The sequence below is a fragment of the Petaurus breviceps genome, unplaced genomic scaffold, assembly GCF_028583685.1.
Source record: "Petaurus breviceps papuanus isolate PSGF00001 unplaced genomic scaffold, PetGlider_PUasm1.0 174, whole genome shotgun sequence".
NCBI lineage: Eukaryota > Metazoa > Chordata > Mammalia > Diprotodontia > Petauridae > Petaurus > Petaurus breviceps.
The window spans coordinates 64,402,988-64,412,083 of record NW_027185761.1 but is presented as its reverse complement, the minus strand read 5'-3'; the positions used below and the strand labels follow the sequence as shown (position 1 = coordinate 64,412,083).

General features: G+C 42.4%; 1 pseudogene; it reads left to right on the top strand.

Annotated features, from left to right (window-relative positions):
* Positions 1 to 3,368: 3,368 nt before the first annotated feature.
* Positions 3,369 to 5,725, top strand: LOC138158229 (cell division cycle protein 16 homolog pseudogene; annotated as a pseudogene).
* Positions 5,726 to 9,096: the final 3,371 nt, after the last annotated feature.

The window sequence follows — 9,096 nt, the reverse complement described above, 5'->3', positions numbered from 1 at the left end:
ATACAGAGGGTACTGTAATGTAGTGTGTAGCACAGGGGATCACCTTCACTACAGTAGCAATCTCAATAGGGCTTATTTTCGGGGGAGGGCTTATTTTAGAGGAATCTTACACAGTAAGGGGAGGGCTTATTTTCGGGATAGGTCTTATTATCGGGGAAACACGGTAGGAAGAGCTGGGTTCAAGTCTTGCTTCTGACATATACTAGTTATATGACTGGGTAAGTCACTAAGTTCTGACATGCATTGATGGAAAAAGCTTTCTCACCTAGGAATTCCCTATACCAATGAATGCCTACCGCTCTGGTCCCTACACCCACTTCTCACACCAAGGCTCAAGTATACCATGGGGGAAAAAGTAACAGGAAAGCGGCAAAAGGAAAAGAGGAGAGGGCAGTTTATTTTTTTTTAAAAAGAGTATTTTTTACAAAAAGGTCAATAGAATAAAGCCTTGGGGTTCAGCATGAGGAAGCAAGCAGAGCGTGATGGAAGGAATCTTCTGGCTCCAGAAAACGTTCCAAGAAAATACAGAGCAGACGACAGCTGCCCGCTGTCTAAAATGTGAACCAAAAAAAATTCCTTGTGGATTGGCCCGATAGAGGTTAAAAGGGAAACGGTGTCTCCGTCGAGGGCCGTAAAAGCCAAGCAGCTGGATTTCAGGGGTGGGAGACCCCCGTTAGCAGCAGAGTCAGACAGACATAACATGGGACAGAAAAAATGTAAATTGCTTTTCCTGGCTGCTGAGAAACCCTCCTTCAAGAACAGACCTGAAGCAAAGGAAACAAACTGGAAACAATGTAGTATAAAAGGGGCCATGGCCAGTAGGGAATGGGGGCTGGGGGGGGGGGGGGGAGGGGAAGGAGAGTGGAGGGGGGAGCTCCTGGCAGAGTCACTCACAGAAAATAGGTTATAAAGACCTGTTCACCATCTTCTTTCCCTGAGTAGTCTACCTTCTGACTTTTTGTAATTTTTTTAGCTCTTCCATAGGATATTTCTTTAAAAAAAATAGCATTTATTAAACGCTTACTATGACAATTCTGAATGGCTCATGATAAAAAATGCTATCTACCTCCAGAGAAAGAACTGATGGAGTCTGAATGCAGATAAAAGCATACTTTTAAACCTTCTTTAATTCTTTTTTTTTGGGGGGGCAGAGGGTCTGAAGTTTTTTGGTTTGGCTTTTTTGTTTTGTTGTTTTTTGTAACATGGCTAATATGGAAATGTTTTGCAGGAATCTAGATCTAATTGTATGCCTTCTCAAGGAAGGGGGAGGGGAAAGATGGGAGGGAGAGAATTTGAAACTCAAAATTTTAAAGGTGAATGTTAATTTTTGCTTACATGTAATTGAGAAAAAATAAAATAAAAATTAAATGTAAAAATACTACATTCCAGTTCATGCTGTTCTTGCAGCACCTCTTAACATCCTAGGGGTACCCTAAAAGGCTGTTTTATTTCAATGCCATTCTTCTGAGCACCCATTCTGACACATCCCTCTAATATCAGTCATTAAAGCAAGTTAGAATCTCCCCAATATCCTTTTGACTACTTGCTTTCTCCTCAATATCAACCAGATATCTCCTCATTAGCACTGATAATCAGTTAATCTCATTTTTTTGTTTTTTGTTTTCGATTTTTGGAGGGCAGTTGGGGTTAAGTAACTTGCCCAAGTAAACACGGCTAGGTTTTTTTTTGTGTATGTGTGTTAAGTGTCTGAGGCCGGATCCAAACTCAGGTACTCCTGACTCCCGGGCCAGCACTCTACTCACTGTGCCACCTAGCTGCCCCCAGTTAATCTCATTTTAATAAACAGAAGTACCAACACCTTTTGAACTGGGGGTAGCACATTCTTCTTCACTACTTCAGTCCCTGGAGAGTCAACTTGGATGTAAATTGGTTGCCACAAACATTCCTCTCATCAAGTTCCCTTTGGAGGCTGCACAGAAAATGGAAGGCAAGCTCTTTCCCTTCCTTGCTGCGCAGTGTCTAAGTGGATTCACTGCTGGATTGGATTCACTGTGGACAAGTCACATAAATCTCTCATCATTCCTTCATCATTTATGTGTATTCAATGCCTACCACAGAACCCTATACATACTAGATGTTTAAGAAATGTCTGATTGCTTTGTTTTTCAATCTTACTCTAAATCTATTAAGATTTTTCTGGATCCTTCTCACAGGGAACTTAATACCCAGGGCCAAAAGGAGAAGTCAGCACATAGTCCTGCCTTCCTATGACCTCTTCTGACCCTTGGTCTTCTGCCATCATTCAACAACCTTTCTCTCTATGATGTTCCTACTATGCAACTGTACCATCCTGAATCCTGTGGTTGCCATGCAGGGACCTTCAGAGTGCACTCTCCTACCTTCCTCAATTACTTTGTCTCCTTTCTTATAATCTTCTCCAAACCAATGCCCTCCCCTGTCCTGGGCGATGTCAATAGTCATGTTGAGTGTGTTTCTACCATCTTGGGGTTCATCTGCTTCCCCCAGCCTCATACCATCCATCTCCATGACAGGTGAGCCATGCTCAGGGGTGGTATCATCACCATTGACCCAGGCTGCTCCAGCTCCAAGCGTAGCCCCAAAAAAGAGCCACAGGAAGGTAGTTGTACCCTCACCCCTGTGAAAGCCCACAGGTGTGGCACACTCCACATTCTCAGGCTTTTTCAATGCGTCAATATATTTTTACTGATTTTTTTCTCTTTTTCTTTAAAATATTGTTTTGGAGGGGCAGCCAGGTGGCTCAGCGAGTAAGGGTACCGGCGCCAGTGTTGGGACGACCTGGAGATCGAATCCCGGGCTCAGACACTCAGCACCACACCCAGAAATAACTGGCTGTGTAACCTTGAGCAAGTTAAAAAAATATATTGTTTTGGGGGATGGCTCCCTGGGAGGGGGCAGGGAAAAGGGCGATGGGAGGATTTTTAGTTACATAAAAAGCAAAAGATATGAATACTAATTTATTTTTTTTTAAATAGCCCTGAAAGCAGCTATAGGAAAGTATGAGGTGAGGAAGCTTTTGGTAATAGAGTGATAATAGAGGCCTCATTTTTGCCAATGCTCCCCTAAGTTCTGTTTGATAGTTTCCCACCTTTATCTCCTCTCCTCTGCCCTCCTCCCATCTTCCTATTAGATTAATGAAATCCTGAACAAGATCTGTTTGTACACTTTGTGAAATAAACCCTAAAGGGGCCGCGGGGGCCGGCGGCTGGGCGTGCGGACATAGCTCGCGGGAGTCCCGGCGCGTTGTGGGGCCGGGGGCGGGTGGGGGGAGGATTGAGGGACCCCCGCCTCTGGGCGCCCGCGCCCCACCCCCTCCCCGCGCCGGCCTCCATATTCCGCTGGCCGGTCCCCTCTTGCTCCTGTTCCGCCCCCCTCTCCCCAACGTGCGCACGCGCCGGCTCAGTTCCCCCGAGAAGATGAACTTGGAGCGGCTGCGGAAGCGCGTCCGGCAGTACATAGACCAGCAACAATATCAAAGCGCTCTATTTTGGGCAGACAAAGTAGCCTCATTGTCTCATGAGGAACCGCAAGACATTTATTGGTCGGCTCAGTGTCTTTACCTGACTGCTCAGTACCATAGGGCAGCACATGCCCTTCGCTCACGTAAACTAGATAAGTTATATGAAGCATGTCGATACCTTGCTGCTCGGTGTCATTGTGCTGCAAAGGAACACCAGCAAGCTCTTGATATCCTTGACATGGAAGAACCAATTAACAAAAGGTTATTTGAAAAATACTTGAAAGATGAAAGTGGGCTAAAGGAGCCTTCCAATGACTGGGAAATGTCCCAATCTTCAATTAAGAGTTCTATTTGCCTTTCGCGAGGAAAGATCTATGATGCTCTAGATAATCGAACCTTAGCAACTTATAGCTACAAAGAAGCCTTGAAGCTTGATGTCTACTGCTTTGAAGCATTTGATCTTTTAACATCCCACCACATGCTGACAGCACAAGAAGAAAAAGAGCTACTTGAATCTCTACCTCTTGGCAAGCAATGCACAGAAGAACAAGAATTACTGCGTTTTCTTTTTGAGACTAAGTTAAAGAAGTATAATAAGCCTAGTGAAACTGTCATTCCTGAATCTGTAGATGGTCTGCAGGACCAGCTGGATGTGGTAGTGTCTTTGGCAGAAAGACATTATTATAACTGTGATTTCAAAATGTGCTACAAGCTGACTTCAGTAGTAGTGGAAAAAGATCCTTTCCATGCAAATTGTTTACCTGTGCACATAGGGACTCTTGTGGAACTGAATAAAGCAAATGAGCTTTTCTATCTCTCTCACAAATTGGTGGATTTATACCCTAGTAATCCTGTATCTTGGTTTGCAGTAGGATGTTATTATCTAATGGTTGGACACAAAAATGAACATGCCAGAAGATATCTCAGCAAAGCCACAACACTTGAAAGAACCTATGGACCTGCATGGATAGCATATGGACATTCATTTGCAGTTGAGAGTGAGCATGACCAAGCAATGGCAGCTTACTTCACAGCAGCACAACTGATGAAGGGGTGTCACTTACCAATGCTGTATATTGGATTGGAATATGGTTTGACCAACAATTCAAAGTTGGCTGAAAGGTTTTTTAGCCAAGTTCTAAGTATTGCACCTGAAGATCCTTTTGTTATGCATGAAGTTGGAGTGGTTGCATTTCAGAATGGAGACTGGAAAACAGCAGAAAAATGGTTTCTTGATGCATTAGAAAAAATTAAAGCCATTGGAAATGAGGTAACAGTTGACAAATGGGGACCCTTGTTCAACAACTTGGGCCATGTATGCAGAAAACTTAAAAAGTATGAAGAGGCACTAGAGTACCATCGTCAAGCCTTAGTGTTGATTCCCCAGAATGCTTCTACCTATTCTGCTATAGGTTATATACACAGCCTAATGGGCAACTTTGAAAGTGCAGTTGACTATTTTCACATGGCTCTTGGACTTAGGAGAGATGATACATTTTCCGTTACCATGCTTGGGCATTGCATTGAAATGTACATTGGTGATTCTGAAGCTTATATTGGTACAGAGATCAAAGACAAATTGAGGTGTTATGACTTTGATGTACATACAATGAAGACATTGAAAAACATCATTTCACCTCCATGGGATTTCAGAGAATTTGATATAGAAAGACAGACTCTGGAAGAAACTGGGCTTATACCATTAGAAACGTCACATCATTCAAGGAAGAACACAGATTCTAGGCCTCCGTTGGAAGAAACCTTTGAAATTGAAATGAATGAAAGTGACATGATGTTAGAAACATCCATGTCAGACCATAGTACATGATGCAGAACCCTGATCAAAATTTCTTTTTGTTCTAATATGTTAGTATTTTGTCACTTCCTTGTCATGTTTGAAGAATTTACTATTTTTTTAATATGAATTCATACTACATCTTTACATCTAGCATCGGAGAACTAATGCCTGCCTTAAAAGACTGGATAGCACACCTTCACAACAGATGGTTTTCCAGTTTTACTGATTCTAAAAAAAAGTTACACATTATGGAATAAAGAAAGTAAACTATCTTATGTTTTTTAAACTGTAATGAGACCCTTTGACTGCTATTAAACTGTGATAAATACTAAGAAATTAATATGAAATTGTTTACAATACATATCAAAATTAATTTAAAACAGCTAAAGGTTGTTATAGTGTTAAGGCTACCAGATTTCTAGCCTGCCAGTGAAGCACATTTTGTCATTTTAAAAAAGCCAAAAGAATTATAGGGAATCTTAGTGTAAAATTAGCGTTTTGTTCTTTAAAATAAATAACTTCAAAGTAATCCATTGATCCTTTTAACTTCTATGTTCTAGTATATGGGAGGCAAAATGTGTTTGATTTCATCTCATTTTTGCATATTAAATTGATGACCAAGTTTAAAAAAAAAAAAAGAAAGAAACCCTAAAGCTCTTGTCCACCTACTATATTCTTGAATTTTGTAAGATGCTTCCATGTACCAGGGACCAACTTTGCAGAAGTTAGGGATGTATGAGGTAAGGAACTAGTTAAACCTGCCTCAGGGAGGCAGATGTCCTGTCTGTGCCCTGTGTGATAATTGAGACCAGCTCTAACTGTCTGGGCCAGCTCCCCCCTTGTCATCTAGGCCAGTTACAATGCCCTGGGGGGGGGGGTTCTGGCTTGAGAGGTACCTATACTTGCTTGTTTGTTTTCCGAAGTTTATAACTGTATTTCACTATATTTGGTTTCCTTTGTAATCGCATGTATTTTATCTTGTACATTTATGGATATAACAGCTTCAAAGACTTCTATAGGCCTCACCAGCCTGCCAGAGGCATCTAGGACACAAAAGTGTTCAAGAATCCCTGCACACAAAGTGTAGCTCTTGAAGTGGGGGAAAGAAAACATGCCTTGGAAGCAGAGCTTTCAAAAGCATCACAGATTAGAGATTGAGTCCGTTCATTAGGATGGATGTCTTGTGGATAGTGAATTCGACATTGCTATAGGTTGCCAGCTTATCTCACAGGCTTTGATCAAATGAAGCCAGTGCTTGTCAGGACTTGCAACCCCCCACCCTTGATTAACCTCGGGACCCAGGCAGCTGAACCACCTCCCTGAAGGAAGCTCATCAGGAAATTCCAGGCAAGGAGTGCTTCCTTCACTTCCTTTTGAGAACTCAGCTTCTCAACAGCAATCTGAATAACAGGTGCACAAAATAATAAAGGGTACAACAAAATGAGCTCTTCTCTGACCCCAGATGTTTAGCCCTTATCCATTACAATGCCTGAATCACTAGATGCTGCTAAAGGAAGATGTTGAACCATGTTGCCTCAGGCCACTGCAGATTCATGCCAAGCTCAAATGGGCCCTCACCACTGCACAGCAATGCTTTTACTTATTCGTGGTTGATATGCTCTCACACTCCCCAAGGCAGCAGCTATTTCAAACCCTTTCCTCCAAACTCCATTTTGCCCCCTTCTCTTTCAGTGGGTGGGTAAACTCAATCTCAAACTTTACCATGATTTTGACCATCCTTCCAAAGCTCCCTCATCACCCCTTCTCTGCACCGCAAATCTTTTCCTCCTTCTAATCACTTTCTTCTTCCCTCCAGTCTCCTAGGTCCCCCAATTTTCCAAGCCTAGAATTTCCTTTGTGTCTTTGGTATCATCTACCTAATGTCTCATCTGAGAGTTCATTTTGTTCAAGCTAAGTTTGAGGCAACAAACATGCAGTGCAGATGTCCACCAGACAATGAGAATAAGTGTCTGAAGCTCAGGGAAGAGAGAAAGGATGGATATATGCATCTTTGCCTAGAGGTGATTATTGAAACCATGGGAACAGAGGAAACGAAATTAAGGTGATGGTGTACAAGATAACAATGGAATCTTCTTTCTTTGGAGTCCAAGCCTGTCAGAGATTAGATTGTTCATTTCATTATCCTCATTTCCAGCATCTCTGCATAAAGATAAAAAAATATATCCCCAAAGGTCAGAGTTCCTCTGGCTTTTGAAAAGGCTAAGAGGAACCATTTTTGTGTTATAATTGACAGTGTTCCCTATGACAAAATTCCACAGTAAGATCAAACGTGGTTCTGGAGCTCAGGTAGAAATTTGTCTACCAGTTCTGATTCATCAGTCAGAACAAGTCACAGAAAATGTCTGAACATCTGGAGAATCTTTCTACTAAACCATTCAAGAGTGAAGGTAGATAAGGACCTTAATTCAATTAAGGTGTTCCCAGCTCGATCCGATTACCTCCCTAATCCATTTTCCAGGAGCTTAGTTAGAGTCATTTTTAAACCTTGACCCAAGTGTCCTCTCAGAAAATGATTAGACCTTCCCTAAGAATGATGTAAAAAGATCTCAGTTCGGTTTTGGAATGTTGAGTTAAAGAAAGACTGATAAACTTCCTCACCCAGATGGGACCAAGGAGTTGAGAGTAAAGGATTCCCCTATTATGATTTTGTAATATGGATCCCAAAGTGACATGGGAAGGTAGAAGGGAATCTTTCTTTCACAATAGATGTGTCTGGAAGACCTGAGTTCAAATCCCACCTCGGATGTTTACCAACTGTGTGATCATAAACAAGGGGCCTAAGCTCTCTGAACTTAAGGGAGGATCAAATGGCCAGTTGTATGATGAGTGCTTTGCAAACCTCAGTGTGCCATATAAATGTCAGCCGTAGTTCTAGCTTGCCAAGGGGGAGATAACAGGCTAAAGAGACTGAGGGTGGAGCCTTAGAGAACAATAGTGCTTCTAGAAGGGGAGGAGGGCACTGAACCAGGGAAGAGAATAGGGAAGGACTGGTCAGATCAGCAGGAGATCCAGGAGGGAACAGAAAGAGATAGAGCAGAAGGTCAGGGGCCACCAGCGTCAAAGCAGCAGGAAGTTAGCTGAAGATGGGGACTGAGAAAAGGTGGTTGTCAGATATGGAGACCTTGAGGGAAGCCCTCTAGTAGAATAGGGTGTGTGACTTCAGGGAATTGAACAGTGACCAAGAAGAGATGGGTGCGATTGGTTTGAGGGGCTCGGAGCGAGCAAGAACTGAGTCCAAATCCTGCCTTGGCCACTAGCTGTGTGACCCTGGGCAAATTGCTTAGGCTCTCTGGTCCCCAGTTTCCTCATCTGTAAAATAGGAATAACACCTACCTCTCAGGGTTGTTGCAAAATCAACTGAGAAGGCCTACGTAAATCACTTTGCAAACCTTTAAGTACTGTGTAATGCTAGCTAGTTTTTTTTCCAAATGCTTTATTAACTTCTGATTTACATCATCCGTTTCCGCCAGATTTCGAGTTACAAAGTTTCTCCCCATTTTTCCCTACCCACCGCCCCAAAATAGCCGTCCCACTGGATATCCCTACTCCAATCTGCTCTCTCCCATATCTTCTCCCACACCCCTTTCGACTCTTCCAGTGGATCTCTATGCCCCAGTGCCTGTATCTCATTTCCCAATTACATGTAAAATAGTATTAATAATAGTATATATATATATGTATATATTAAACATTTGATTTTAAAGCTTTGAATTCCAGATTCATTCCCTTCCTCCCTCATCACCCACCCTTCCTGGAAAGATAAACAATTCAATATAGGTTGTACATGTGTTAGCTAGTGCTATTCTTGACCAAGGTT